At 43.1% G+C, this 14,151-nt stretch overlaps 1 long non-coding RNA gene across 1 annotated transcript; it reads left to right on the forward strand.

The window, feature by feature from the left end:
- Positions 1–12,089: 12,089 nt before the first annotated feature.
- Positions 12,090–13,608, forward strand: LOC136506189 (uncharacterized). The gene is made up of 3 exons (XR_010771424.1): positions 12,090–12,535; positions 13,356–13,458; positions 13,553–13,608. It is a non-coding gene; the product is annotated as an uncharacterized lncRNA (long non-coding RNA).
- The last annotated feature ends 543 nt before the right edge of the window (positions 13,609–14,151 follow it).

Genomic DNA, 14,151 nt, shown 5'->3' on the forward strand with positions numbered 1-14,151 from the left:
GGGAGGAATGTGAGGGGGCGGCGGCAGACGATGGATTGGGAAAGGAAAGGATAATAAGGACGTGGCTTTTGAAGGGATTTTTGGCTTTGGAGGTGCGAACACTGGTACAAAGACGGCCTTTACTCCCGATGGGGAACCCCCTCTAGTCCTGGTTCCCCTCCCGGGAGCAAGCATCCGGGACTAAAGGGGGGTCCTTTAGTCCCGGGCCAGGAACCGGGACTAAAGGGGACCTTTAGTCCCAGTGGGTAACACCAACCGGGACTAAAGGTGCCTCCTGACATGCCACGAGATCGGCACCCTTTAGTCCCGGTTGGTAATACCAACCGGGACTAAAGGTTATTTTTTTTTCTTTTCTTTTCATTTTTTTGTTTTCTTTTCAAAATAGGTTTTCGAAGTCGTATTAGTATGTTTAGGTTCAAGCACAATGAACGTATTAAATGACACAATTCAAGCATAGAACTATATATATATATATATATATATATATATGCATGCATGCATCATATATATATTTACATGCATGCATGCATATGTGTATTTTACAGTTGTTGTGATATAACAATTTTCCTCTCGTCCTCTAGCTTGGCTTCCATGGCAGTGTTGGGTCGAAGTAGAACTCGCCCTTGGAAATGATGACCTGGTCATTAAAAAATCTGGCTATAGACTCTTGAATTGCTTTGATCTGGTCTTGTCGTATGACCTTTTCCTCCAACCATCGAGCCTACAGGTTTGAATTAAAGGAAAATAAATTAATATATGTACATACATATATATATATATGTATATATATATAAAGACATAGTAACACAATCAATAATAATAATTAAATGAATATATAGTGTATTTTTAACGTACTTTGAGTCTCTCTGTAGGAGTTCTTTGGGAGAGCTCCTTGATAAACTTGTAAACATAGTAACCACAATAGTTGTTCCTTTGTTCCTGCCTCAGACACCACTTTACGAGAAAAAGATTTGTCATCCAATCTGGTGATCCAGTGAAAGCTATATGTTTAATTAATAAAGATGATGCGATTTAGGGGACTTACTTTCAAAGGGATTACATTTAGTGGCGCTTTGCATTTTCCCATGTGTTGCTTCTCAATAAAGGTTTTCCAAACACTGCCCAATAAAAAATTTGCCATGTCATCAGATATAGTTAATCATCATGTTTGTGTGTATATATAGTTGCTAGAGATACCGAAATTACCTCTGGATAATATCTATCATATCTTGGTAGTCTTGTTGTGGTTTTTTCATCGAGTCATAGATTATCAAGTGACTTTTCACCAGATCGATGTCCATCAATATCCAGTGATTGCTGCATGTGTTTATAGGATATAACGCATAACACTCATTAATTAACTAGAATCAACATATGAGCCATTAAGGATGATCGACATTATTAACACTCACTTGAAGTTATAGGGAAAGAGTATATCCTTCTTGTGGCGTTGGTTCACTAAGAAGTTCATGAGGTTACTCTCTGACTCAGACTTCCAATTAGGCTTTAGAGTAACTGGGTCTTTGAATACTATATGGGGATCAACAAAACCAATTTCATTGCAGCCTTTCTTTCTGCACTCTGTCATTGTAAATCTGCATATATATAGTACTTGTTAGGATAATTTATATGCATATACACACATATGATGAGTTTAATAATAGATCAAAAGAATTATTACATACAGGCAATAGCAGCTAATGATAACTTTGTCCAGATAGGTCAGGTGGCATAGTTGATGAAATTCTACAAAGTCAACATACATAACATCATCGCCACGGAACCAATGTTCGTCTCTAATTCTGACACCAACGCAGAAGTATCCACCGGTAGACGCCTGCATGTACCACTTATTTAGCAGGTACATTTGTGTCCCCAGATCACCTAAGGCTTGAGGGTTGTATAGACTTTGGCCTAGTACAAATTTTTTCTTCCAAATATCAACCTCCGCCGCACTCTCAATGTTTCCATCACCAAACATATGGTAAAGGTCGAGACCACTCTCTTCAATAAATTCACCAAGGTGATCCAAATCGATATCCGGAGGTATGTTTGTCTGATGCATTAATCCTAAATTCAAACCATATTCATTACCAACAACTAGCGGGGGGACTGATTGGTGCGATTGTTGTCCGAGTTATGCAACTCCTTTCCCTGCCCGCTTCTTTTTTTGTGCCGCCTCAATTGACTTGGTGAGAGTGCGATCATAGTCTGTTAATGTTGCTTTGGACAGCTTATGGGATTCCCGCTGTTGTTGCTGGTAAGAAGCCGCCTTTTTTCTTAGAATATCTGGAGCTACGAAGAAGTACGGTTTCTCCGGGTTACTCCTTGCTTCTTGATCCTTTTTAAGTTTGTCATAGAATCTAGACATATCTTTTTTATATGCATTAGTTACTTCTTTCTTCTCTTTAGATATTATTTTGGGAATAGCCCTTGGTTTCACGGTGGCTTTCTTTGCCTGCGGGGTCTAGTTCTTTGTTTGCGGGGCTGGCCTCTTGCTAGTACTTGGCTTCTTGGTAGGTGGGGGCGGGGGAGGCGTTGGAGACCTCCTTGGAGGTGGTGGCAGCGGCGTTGGAGACCTCCTTGGAGGTGGCGGCTGCGGCGTTGGAGACCTCCTTGGAGATGGTGTGGATGCAGCCTCGCCTTCCAACACATTGTCATTGTACAGAGTACTATGATGATCTGGCGATTGAACAATTGGACTTAGGTTGGGGGAGGATCTGCTAAAAAAAAGGAATGACATATTATTATGAGCAGATTGTTAATTATTTAAGCCAATATAAATTAATGATGTAGTGTTTTCATCCGCACCTATGGTGAGGTAGTTCAGGAGGAGGTGCAGGCGACATCCCGGGAATGATGATGTAGCGCTTGCGCCATAGAATGAATGTCTTCTCTGCTTCTCCGAGAGTCTTCTCGCCATCACCTCCAGGAATGTCAAGAGGCAAATCACTAAAACCTTTTTCAGCTTTATCTACCGAGATGGTAGCATATCCTTCTTGGATTATATTCCCATGAATCCTTGGTGTCTTGGTTCGGTCGATAGGATTAACAAGACCGATAGCCACCTTGATTGTGGAATTCCCCTTCGGAATGTGTAGCTCACACGATGTACAAGGTTCAGTGATGTCATCCACAGGGAAGCGTAGTCCTGTGTCCCCTTGATTTGGTATCTCCGTGGAAGCGCAACTGCTTTTCAACTGAACAGATTGGCTAATGTTGATTCCTGGCTCTGATGCCTGCTTGCTTGCACTCACTGCTATTTGCACTTGCCTTCTGATTTCCTCCTGCATTCTTGCTTCAAGGTTTTTTTCCCGCTCCTGTGCTTCACGCACCGCTTCCTCCAACCTTTGGAGCCGCTGTGCCTCTTCTTCCTTCTTTCTCTGGCGGCTTCTATAGGAAGGTCTGTCCTGAGGGAATCCATGCTCCCACAAGACACTTCCTTTGCCTCTAGTTCGGCCACCGTGTTCAATAGTCCTGATGGCGTATGTCAGTTCATCCTTCTCTCTGTTGGGCCTGAACGCACCACTAGCAGTAGCTCTCTGAGCATAAAACAATCTTTCTACTGCTTCTTGTAGTCTTGCACCATAAACGCACTTCCCTATCTCCTGGTCCAGTGTTCCCCCATGAGCAAAAAACCAATTCTTTGCACGCTCTCCCCACTTGAGTGATTCTGGTGTGATACCCTTAGCAAGAAGGTCTGCTTCCATTTTGTTCCACTTCTTAATGGTAGTCGGGTAGCCACCTGATCCCAAGTTATGGTGGTATGTCTTCTGTTGGGCATTACGTTGGTTCTTTATCACCCGACTCACACCCTCTTCCGACGTCTTGTACTGTACAAACTCATCCCAATAGGGCCTCTGCTTTGAGATCGGGCCTAGGATAGTGAAATCTAGTGCTATGTTCTTCTTGACATACGTCGTTTATAGGTGTTTCTTCCAAGTCTGAAACTGGGTGGCCATCTTCTTCATTGCCCAATCCCTAACTCGCTCCTTCAATCCATCACCATCTATTATATCATCATAACCATCTGTTTGGAGCGTGAAATGTTCTAAGACATCATTCCAAATTAACGTCTTGTCACGATCGGAGACAAAACTGATATGAGGAGCATTGGTCTTCTTCTTCCATTCGTGGGTACTGATCGGGAGCCGGTCCCGTACAAGGTAACCAAGTGGTGCACGAATTTCATTTTATTTCCCCCCCCCCCCAGTTCGCCTGTATCCACATTGAACTCCGAGATGATGAAGCGGCCCTCCAATGGCTTTTTGGGACCTCGAACATTTTTACTCTTCGTTGTAGTTGTTGATGTCGATCCAGAGGGCTACAAAACATAAACTTTATTTTTAATGTCATGAGCACACATAAGACATATGATAATATAAATAGCTAATAATAAAAAATATATACTTGGCCAATATGTTGTTGCTCATTTTGTTCAAGAGCTAAGTACTGACTCCCATCATCTGCATCCTCTTGCATGTTATTTTTAGCACCATCATCGCTGGCAACTGGAGTGCCAGTGTTGATCAAATTCATCATCAACTCCTCCTCATCCATGTTTCTTGGGTCAGCCATCTAGCTTCAAAAAACAAAATCAATATATAGTACGTCAAATCTTTGCTTACATGCGTAAAATCTACGAACAATATGCATTATTAAATCTTGCCCCTCGGTCACTGATGCAATTCACCACACTAGGGCAAACTACATCGGTACTAGGGCGAATTAGGGCTATACATAAACGGCCGAGGGCGAATTGCGTCGGTGACTAGGGCGAACCACGTCGGTGACATCAACAACGTGGTTCACCCTAGTCACCGACGCAATTCGCCCTAGTGTGATTGTTTAGCGTTAACGATAATGATAATACGAATGTTGATCGACTAGGCCGCGAGAGAGGGCGGTGTGACGAGAGTGGCGGTGCTCCGCTCCGTCGTATATATGTTTATACACATGGGTGAACGAGGGCGGTGGTGCTCCGCCGTATAAACCCTAAACCCTAGGGCAAACGAGGGCGGCGGTGCTCCGCCGTATAAACCCTAAACCCTAGGGCGAACGAGGGTGGCGGTGCTCCGCCGTATAAACCCTAACGAGGGCGGCGGTGCTCCACCATATAAACCCTAAACCCTAGGGCGAATGAGGGCGGCGGTGCTCCGCCGTATACGATCGAAGCAGCAGGTTTCTTGTGTTTCCTTGTGCTCGCGTCTGAACTCAGTGACTCGAAGAAGCAAAGCGACAAAGCGAGTTGGTAATGCATCTGCCTCTGGGTCCGTCCATCATGGGAGATTTGACCTTGGACTAGTGGCGCTGCTGCTGACACGAGACATGATGACACGGGCACACGGCTGCGATCGATCGTCAAAAAGTTCCAGCCGAGTTCGGGGAGTACCCGCGTGCGTTCCGACGGCTGGCTTGTTTCTGGAGCAGGGTTGTTGGGAAGCAAAGCAAAGCAAAGCAAAAACGACCTCGTTTCACCATTGAATTTGGGATGGGATTTGCATTGTGTGTGTTTGCATTTGCATTGCCAACGTGGACTTGGATCGGGTTGGACAATGGCCCATCCTACCGTTCAACACCACCTCTCCTCTACGCATGTTTGATCCAACAGAAGACGCCGCTAAGGGATTGCGGTCACCGCTCGGGAACACGATGACGATGCGGGAGCGTGGGATGGTCACCGGCCGTAGCTGTACATGTGAACGAGTTGTGCAGAGAGTCATGGCGAACGTACGTCCGAGGACTCGCCTGGCTGTTTGCCGTCCGCCGCCAAAACGCACGAGTTTGTTGGTCCCATGGTATGCTGCCGGACGCCCGCAACTAAGCGCCATCAGGCACGAGCCCAAGTCCTCCCCCTCCCACCGGCGGCATGTCCTACTCCGACGACAAGCTGGGTGGGCCGTTGGCACGGGGATCAGTGTGGGACGAGCAGCGGCGCGCGCTGGAGGAGAGAGAAAGCCGAGAGAACTCACCTCACGAATGTGGAGGCGCGCGCGGTGGAGGGCCGCACGAGGTCATCGGCGCGATGTGGGGTGGCGACCGGCGGCAGCGCGAGGAAGAAGAGGAGAAAGGGTGGCTGTTCGATGAGGAAGAGGAGGGGATCGATCTGCGCCAGGCACTGGCGCTTATATACCAGGGAGATTTACTCCCAGTGCCAGCCACCAGCCGGGAGTAAAGGTCCTTTACTCTCGATGCGTGTTACCAACCGGGAGTAAAGGTATACCTTTACTCCCGGTTGGTAACACGCACCGGGAGTAAAGGTTTTTTTGGCGGGCCACGAAACTGCAGCCCACCTTTACTCCCGGGTGGGCTTTCCACCCGGGAGTAAAGGTGGGCTGCAGTTTCGTTTCTCGCATGTTTTGAGCAAATTTTTTTAATAAAATGCAATAGTCTTGTTAAATACATAGTAAATTAAATAAAAGGCATAAAATTATTTTGTTAAAAATATGGATTTTTTTCTTTATTGCACATAGGAAAAATCTATAACCTAACTTTTTTATTTTTTGTTATAATTATAAAACATAATGTAACTAATATTTATTATTTCGTTAATGCAAAAATGTAGTGTTTAATTAAAATTATTAAAACTATTGGTTTTGGATAGGAAATTTGTTTTCACATCATTTTAACGTTAATATTTTAATTTTTCATCACTCAATATCCTAATTTAACTTTTCGAGAGAGAAATCCCACCAAATCAAACATTGATTTAATTTGAAACACGACATAATAAACATCTGAATTCACAATTATTACATAATATCTCAAACACACTACATTAAATCACTATATCATCAAGTGGGCACAGCAGTGAACTTCTTCTTTACGTATGTCCCTTGGTTATGATTGCGTCGTAACCATGGAGTGTCCTCATCATTTACCAAGATGCTAGGGTCTTTGTTCACTTTGAAGGGCGGAATTCGGTCATCCTTTTCATAATCTTCTGACATGTCCGACATGTCCTCAATTCCCACGATGACTCTTTTCCCTGAAAGAACTATATGGCGCTTTGGCTCTTTGGTTGAGTCATTATCGTTTTCCCCTCTTTTTCTTTTTGGTTTGGTAGACATATCATTGACATAGAACACCTGATTCACATCCTTGGCAAGGACGAATGGTTCATCTTTGTACCCAATATTACTAAGGTCTACTATTGTCATTCCATACTCGTTGTCTACTGTTACCCCACCTCCGGTCACCTTGACCCATTGGCACTTGAACAATGGGATCTTCAAAGTAGGTGCATATTCTAGTTCCCATATTTCATCTATGTGGCCATAATATGTCTGCTTATTCCTATTCGGGTCTGTGGCATCTATGCGGACACCACTGTTTTGGTTGATACTCCTTTTATCTTGGGCTACTATGTAGAATATGTTCCCATTTATCTCGTATCCTTTGTATGTGACGATATGCCATGATGGTTGCATAGCCAATAAATATAGTTGCTCATGGATGCTCTCATCACCTTGACATTTTTTTCGCAACCAACCGCTGAAAGTTTCTATGTGCATATGCATAATCCAAGCTTCAGTCTTCCCTGGAAACTCGGATCGTAAGAGATCCTTTTGTGTCTCAATATACGGATCTACCAAAGAGGAGTTCTATAGAACTATGTAGTGCGCTTTATTGAAATAATCATCCTCCGTACCAATATATGTTTTCCTCCCTAGTGTCCCCTTTCCGCTTAGTCTCCCCTCATGTCTCGATTCAGGAACACCAATCGAGTCAAGGTCGGGAATAAAGTCAACACAGAACTCAATGACCTCTTCTATTCCATAGCCCTTGGCGATGCTTCCTTCTAGGCGAGCATGGTTGTGAACATATTTCTTCAGGACTCCCATGAATCTCTCTAAGGGGAACATGCTGTGTAGGAACACAGGACCGAGAATGAAAATCTCCTTGACTAGGTGAACTAGGAGGTGTGTCATGATATCAAAGAAGGAAGGAGGGAACACCAACTCAAAGCTGACGAGACATTGAACCACATCATTCTGTAGTTTAGCTAGATCAGTTGGATCAATTGCCTTCTGAGAAATTGCATTGAGGAATGCACATAGCTTCACGGTGGCTAGATGTACATTTGGAGGTAAAATTCCTCTGAATGCAACTAGAAGTAATTGTGTCATGAGAACATGACAGTCATGGGACTTTAAGTTACAAATTTTCTTCTCTGGCACATTTATAATACCCTTTATATTCGAGGAGAATCCAGATGGTACCTTGATGTTGTTTAAGCATTCAAACATGATTTCCTTCTCCTCTTTGCTTAGAGTGTAGCTGGCAGGACGTAAGTAATGGCGTCCATCATCTGTCTTCTCTGGATGCAGGTTGTCTCTTTCTCTCAAACAACGCAGGTACTGTCATGCTTCAAATGTGTCCTTAGGCTTTCCATACACACCCATGAAGCCTAGTAGGTTCACACAAAGATTCTTTGTCAGGTGCATCACATCGATCGAGCTATGGACCTCTAGGACTTGCCAATAGGGTAGGTCCCAAAATATGGACTTCTTCTTCCACATGGGTGCGTGACCGTTAGCGTCGTTCGGAACAGGTTGGCTGCCATGTCCTTTTCCAAAGACGACTTTCACATCATTGACCATATCGAGTACATCCTCACCGGTTCAGTTACGAGGCTTGGTCAGGTGGTCTGCCTTCCCTTTAAAATGCTTGCCTTTCTTTCTTACGGGGTGATTTGCAGGAAGAAATCGACGATGGCCAAGGTACACGACCTTTTGACATTTTTTCAAGAATACACCTCTAATATCGCCGAAGCAGTGTGTGCATGCATTATATCCCTTGTTTAACTGTCCTGAAAGATTACTTAGAGCAGGCCAATCATTGATTATTATGAACAACAATGCTCGCAGATCAAAGTGTTCCTATTTGTACTCATCCCACACACGTACACCTTCTTTATTCCACAAAATGAGAAGTTTGTCAATAAGTGGTCTCAGGTACACATCGATGTCATTGCCAGGTTGCTTCGGGCCTTGGATGAGCACAGGCATCATAATGAACTTTCGCTTCATGCATAACCAAGGAGGAAGGTTGTAGATACTTAGAGTAACAGGCCAAGTGCTATGACTACTGTTCTGCTCTCCAAAAGGATTGATACCATCTGTACTTAAAGCAAACCTTAAGTTTCTTGCGTCATTTGCAAACTTCGGGAATTCTCTGTCGATTGCTCTCCACTGGGACCCATCAGCAGGGTGTCTCAATATATTGTCTACCTTACGGTCTTCTTTGTGCCATCGCAACAATTTTGCATGTTCTTTGTTTCTGAACAGACGTTTCAAGCGTGGTATTATAGGAGCATACCGCATAACCTTGGCAGGGATTTTCTTCCGCGGACGTTCGTCCTCAACATCACTAGGGTCATCTCGCCTGATCTTATACCGCGATGCATGGCATACCGGGCATGCATCCAATTTCTCGTACTCTTTGCCACGGTACAGGATGCAGTCATTAGGACATGCATGTATCTTCTCGATTTCTAGGCCCATAGGACAGACAACTTGTTTTGCTTCGTAGGTAGTGGCAGGCAATTCATTGTCCTTCAGAAGCATCTTCTTTTGGATTTTTAGTAACTCTCCAAATCCCTTGTCAGATACACCATTCTTTGCCTTCCATTGCATCAATTCTAGTGTGGTTCCCAACTTTTTCTGCCCTGCATCACAAGTTGGGTACAACAATTTATTGTGATCTTCTAGCATCCGCTCGAACTTGATCTTCTCCTTTTCACTTTCACATTCTCTTTGTGCGTCACGAATGACCTGACAAAGATCATCAGCAGGCTCATCTTCTGCGGCTACCTCTTCTTCAGCTTCTCCCATTGCAGTATTATTGAAGCACGCACCATCAGGAATAATATCATTGTCATCCCATTGTTCTTCTCCTTCTTCCATTACAATGCCGGTTTCTCCGTGCTTTGTCCAACAAATATAGTTTGGCATGAAACCTGACTTAAACAAGTGTGAATGAAGAGTCCTTGAGCAAGGATATTCCACCATATTCTTACATATAGCACATGGGCAGCACATAAAACCATCGCGTTTGTTTGCCTCGGCCGCACGTAACAAAGAATGCATACCGTCAATGAACTCTTGGGAGCGGCGATCAGCATTGTACATCCAATGCCGGCTCATCTGCATTATATGACATAAATACCATATTAAAACATAGATCATAATTAATTATTTATACAATATGCGTGCCACCACAAAAGGTACAAATTTATGAAAGCATCGCTACAATGTAGACAATCCCAACTACCACTAAAAGAACTAAAGCTAAAATACATTTCAGGAGCACAAGGATTTTGCGACCAATCTCAACTAAAACAGACAGATCCCCGATTGTGCAACATCTTTGGGCTTCTTCGGCTGGATCACTGCCTCATTAGCCGCCGTATCTGCCTGTTGTGAAAGATATTTTTGCATGAGTTCAACATACTCTTCCTCTCAGTAGAAGCCTGAACATCGTCCACTGCCATCCCACTGAAATTAAAACAAAAAATTAGAACTTTAATCACAACCATCATGAAAATAGGTATAAACTAACCATAATCATAAAATACGATAAAATAACTAACATTGCGATCCGGACACTTATAGAAGATACGACTATTGTTGGGACCCTCCTTCTTCACTCGGTACTCCATCACAATCTTCGTCTCATCACGACACTTGCCGCATGGAATGAGAGGGAGGCCCGGCCTAAGTCGCTTTGGAAACCTATGAGAGGCCAAGAACCCGAAAGCAGTTGCCATCTACTCTCTATACTCATTTTTTAATACACTATAAATTTCTCATTTTATAAACAAATAAAATTAAAAAACTATAAAATTATCTATATCTCTAAACAATGAAGTGTGCTATGCATGCTAGAAATAAAAAGTGAATACTAATTTTAAATACCTACTTTAACCTTTCTTCATCCAAATATGCAAACTATAAGTTATTTTGAGCTCAAATTGTTTACAAATAAAAAAACACCATAAAAACAATATATATATAGTGAACAATATGAGATAAGCCAATGATGAAAAATGAGAGTATGAGATTGGTAACCTTTACAACTGAAGAATCGACGGAGAAATCGAAGAATGGATGGAGGAACAATGGAGGGAGGAAGCAAGAACACTAGTGCAGTGAGCTTGAAAATGTGCTGAGCTCGGGCTCGGGGAGGAAGAAGGAGATGGCCGGGATATAAAGGGGGGACCTTTAGTCCCGGTTGGTGGCTCCAACCGGGACTAAAGGTAACTTTCCAACCCCCGACGCAGCCACGGCCCGGGAGTAGACCTTTACTCCCGGTTGGAGGCACCAACTGGGAGTAAAGGTCTACATTTAGTCCCGGTTGGTGGTTCCAACCAGGACTAAAGGTCCCTGCCACCTCTGTCTGGCGCAATAGCCGTTGGGCAGGGACCTTTAGTCCCGGTTGGAGCCACCAACCGGGACTAAAGGTCTCTCTAGTCCCGGGCGCAAAAAATGCCGGGACTAGAGCCCATTTTGGCCGAGGATCAAATGTCTGTTCTCTACTAGTGGAACCATCAAAAATAATGCGCGCGCAGCCAAAAATTTCGGCACCACTAATTACTATGTGTCAAATTGCACATGTATCAAAAAAATTGCACAGAAAAATCATAAAGCACACAGAAAAAATTGCTTTGATTATCATGTGAGCCAATTTTCCTGTGTGTTCCATCAAAACCTACAGGGATATTTCTTTTTCCCTGTGAGGCATGTGAACTCACAGGTTAAATATTAATTTCCTTGTGAGTTCTGCTGCACTCGACAGAAAAAATGTCCAGCACACAGGAAAAATGCAGTTTCCAGTAGTGATGTGAAAACACAGAAGCTAAAGTTTATAAAAAAAAGGTCACACCATTCAATAGTAGCATATAATTTAGGGGTGGTTTGAAGCCCTCCCTTAGTAACACTTTGTGTTAGATAAGCTGCAATATTTCGTACTCTAGATTACTTCATGCTTTGATAAGAGATGTGAAGTGGCTGCATGTTCTTCTATATCTATTTGGTTTGGTTCTTTACATGTCCATGCTTATCACTGAAATAAGAAATTCCCACTTTGGTTCTGTACATGTCAATGTTTCATGAAGCTCAGTTTCCCTTTTTACATTTACTTATCTTCTTCCTTTGTAGGTTCAAACTCTAGAACTAGTAGTTGATCTCATTTTGGACATAGCAGTTGATAGTAGCACTCTGTAAATAGTAGTTGATCTCACTTTGGGCATGCAATAGGTGATCTGTATGAACGTGCTTTTATTTCTCGCTACTATTTTGTACGAAATATTGAACCTTAGGAGGCCTTTCCTCTTGGAATGTCAATTGCCAATTCTGAATTTTGAGTGAAAGATATATAGCTGTTGGGCTGGATTTTTCTTCATTTACTTTGCTTGCAGTTTCATACAGTTAACATGGTGTAACGTTCCAGGAAAACATACAATTTTTGGAATGGTATTCAGCGGAATGCAATTTGTTTAGCGCCTTTGTAGTGTGCAGACCGGCAAAAATAGGTAATGCTTTACATTTGATCTCTCCTCAAGAGAAGATTTATTTAGGGAATTGGCATTGCAACTTATAGTGTGCATGATGAATTTCTTGACACGTGTTTGTTTTTTCCTATGTACAATTGAATGGGAACTATGGCACGTTTAATTTCTTACTAAAGAGATATGCATGTGCTGCAGTATTATAACCATTGATTAGGAAGCTGTATAGGTTGTATTATATTGGGAAGTCTATATATCCTTTCTGTTAGGAATATCATGCTTCTGCATTTTGGTCTGGCAGTGAAAAGTTCCCGTTTTGGTTTATGATGTCTGAGCCTTGTATGACTGAAGCACTGTCCAGTTGTACTTGGCGTTGTGAACTTTGAAGGTTGGTTTAGGATTAATAATGGTCATGTAAATTGTGCCTTCTGGAAAATATGAAAGATATATCTAGCTCCTGTCTATATGTAGATTTGAAAAGTGACAATTATTTGATTGGTCTGTGAAATTGTGGCTATTGTTCAATTGAGCTATATGACAATTAATTAAATGGTGGCCTAAATTGAACTGAGCTTTCGTGGGAGCTGTAGCCTTCGGTCACCTTGTTTTCTTTCTCTTAATGAAGATCAGCAAATCACAAATCAACCTATGAAAGTGCTCGCATGGGGCCACTTTTTAATTTATGACAAGTTGTTACAACTTTGTGCCACATTATCTGCCACTTCATTGTCCATACGACAATTGATTCATGTGTTTGTTACTAATTTTATCATGTTTTTATGCCCATTCGTCATAGAATGTGCATAGAGATGCACCTTATGTGACGATGGTTGTTTGGTCACAGGATACACTTTGGCATAAAAACATCGGTTTATGATAAAAACTAAACGCCACCAAGGTCACATCTACAATAGTGATACTTGCTTGTATCTATCACAATTTGTTGGGTGAGGTACCCTGCCTCCTCCCTTTCACCTTCGTGAGCTTGCTCCTCCACACAAGGGATAAGTAAGAGTTAATGCCGCAAAGCTTATTTTGCAGGATCAGATGGCGAAGGTCACGCTACCTAGATGTGTACGTACATAGGTGGATGGTTGCTACGGGTAACAGGGACATCAGGATCGCTCGCTTGGTGGGCTGGAAAACCCTTTGCTTTTGTCCCACGAGCACCATATCACTACCAGAGATGGCTTCTTTGCCGAGTGTTTCAGACTTTGCCGAGTGCTTTTTATCGGGCACTCGGCAAAGAGGCTCTTTGCCGAGTGCCAGAGAGAAAGCACTCGGCAAACAACTGGCACTCGGCAAAGAGGTGGTTTGCAGAGTGTCGAGCACTTGGCAAAAAATAACACTCGGCAAAAAATAACACTCGGCAAAGACTAGGTTTGCCGAGTGTCGGGCACTCGGCAAACCAGAACACTCGGCAAAGGGCCGCCACCGTTAATGGCCGGCAGCCCCATTAACCCATTGCCGAGTGTATGCTCCTGACACTCGGCAAAGAGGCTCCTTTGCCGAGTGTCTTCTCCTGACACTCGGCAAAGTATATATTTTTTATTTTTAACCTCCAAACTTTTTCTGCAGTCCTCATACAATACCTGGTACTCAATGTTCCAAAGTGGCACATTTCTCGGACTTTTTCTATA

The sequence above is a fragment of the Miscanthus floridulus genome, chromosome 14, assembly GCF_019320115.1.
Source record: "Miscanthus floridulus cultivar M001 chromosome 14, ASM1932011v1, whole genome shotgun sequence".
NCBI lineage: Eukaryota > Viridiplantae > Streptophyta > Magnoliopsida > Poales > Poaceae > Miscanthus > Miscanthus floridulus.